Source organism: Capsicum annuum, unplaced genomic scaffold, assembly GCF_002878395.1.
Source record: "Capsicum annuum cultivar UCD-10X-F1 unplaced genomic scaffold, UCD10Xv1.1 ctg75025, whole genome shotgun sequence".
Classification (NCBI taxonomy): domain Eukaryota; kingdom Viridiplantae; phylum Streptophyta; class Magnoliopsida; order Solanales; family Solanaceae; genus Capsicum; species Capsicum annuum.
In genome coordinates this window covers 704-2,453 of record NW_025885187.1, presented here as the reverse complement: position 1 = coordinate 2,453, position 1,750 = coordinate 704, and the positions used below count along the sequence as shown (strand labels likewise).

The 1,750-nt window shown below is 34.5% G+C and overlaps 1 long non-coding RNA gene across 1 annotated transcript; it reads right to left on the bottom strand.

The window, feature by feature from the left end:
- Positions 1-224: 224 nt before the first annotated feature.
- On the bottom strand, positions 225-1,511 carry LOC124894540. Its single transcript, XR_007051231.1, has 2 exons — positions 638-1,511; positions 225-556 (listed from the first exon to the last, which is right to left on the bottom strand). It is a non-coding gene; the product is annotated as an uncharacterized LOC124894540 (long non-coding RNA).
- Positions 1,512-1,750: the final 239 nt, after the last annotated feature.

Here is a 1,750-nt window from a genome sequence, read left to right as displayed (position 1 = left end):
TGCCTTATGTTAGGCATTGAAGTTGTAATGAATGATCGTATTTTGTTGTGTTCAAATGATGGTGTTGTTGTAAAGTTGTGTTGTCACAATAGTTTTCTTTACAAAATGGTGGGGAATGTTGGTTATATAGTTGTGTTGACACAACATTGTAATTGCAAGATGTTAGAGTAAACAATTTAAAGAAGACACAATTGAATTACATAAGAAACAATTGAACAATTAACTAAAACACCATAACATACCATAATCCGATATATATAGGTAGATATACAAAATTTACACCATAAACAATCAATTAACTACTTTCAACAGATTTATTGCCGATGAACATGGCAACAATACAAATCAAAATACAAAAAAATGTCTTCCTATTAAACATACACCATTTTCATCTTCCATTGAGTCTCCTCTCCAAAGTCAACTTGTCAATTTGGACCTATTTAAGCCACAAATCTTATTCTAACTCTTTGATTTTGTTCACTAATCTTGAAAGGATAAATTTGATCTTGGATCGACTTTTTCTTTATCCTCCATAGAAAAAGATTACAATTTGAACCTATAAAAATATTTAAAAATCAGTACATTAGCAACAAATGAATCTAAAGTGGAGCAAAATATAATGAAAATAAATACATACACCATAGTAGGGACAAAACCAAAATCTTCTTCCCAGATTTGATTTTGACCATGAAGTTTGCAAGTTCAGCAAAATTCCATTTTTGCATCTCACTACAACATTGAACAGTAGGTTTGATTCATCCATACAAAGCTTATTCAATTCCGCATTTGCCATTTGAAGAATTTCGACAAAATCAATCAACAAATTATGAACCCTAAAATTGGACATGATTACAAATCACAACTTCAAGAGTTGAACAAGAAATTAGGATTAACTCTAAGTTCTTTTCAGAGAAATTGAAAAAAAATGGAGCAGATGAAGGCTTGCATGAGAAAGATGGCGTTTGGAGTTGTAAAATTACTGTTGGAGTTTCTCTTTATTAATTGGAGAAGATAACATTACTATAAAATTAAAAATAATGACATGGCATTTAAAATAATGAATTTGAAGTGTTAAGGCCTCAATTAACGCGCGTACTGGGGGTGTTCTCATCTCCCATGACAGGTCAGCAATTGGGGGAGGGGGTGGTACTAAATACAGTAAAAAAAATGTTTAGGGGGTAATGAAACTTCCGTGAAGATTGAGTATGTAGTTAGAATTTCGACTATAGATTGGGGGTGGGTGGGGGTAATAGACCATTTTCTCAAAAAGAAATAAAGAAATGTGTACAGTAGGAAGCACATGAAAACAAAATCCAAAAGTGGCAACAATTTGCTTCTTAACGCAATATAAGAAAGAAATTCATCAGATATATATGCAAACATCAAGAAGCACAGGGCTATCATCATTTTAAAGGGGTCATTATTCTTCCACGAGTTAAGTGATCTTCAAATAGCTGTTGCGTTTACAAAATTGATGGCACAACACTATCAATTTCTAGTGAGTAAATTGATGCTTCTTGATCCACAAAAAATAAATTTAAGAAGGGGAGGGGGGGGGGGGGGGGTCCTGGAGTAAAGGGTGGAAAACTCGATTTCTAGCGCTTTTCAAAAACCATTTTTTTGCAATGCCTTGAGTGGACAAGGACGCGCGACCTTACGTTTTCTTCCTCTTGCTCTGCAGTTTTGGGAGGCCTATGCCCCATAGAAACTGTCTACCTGAGACTGTCCCTTGGCCCGTAGGTCCTGACAC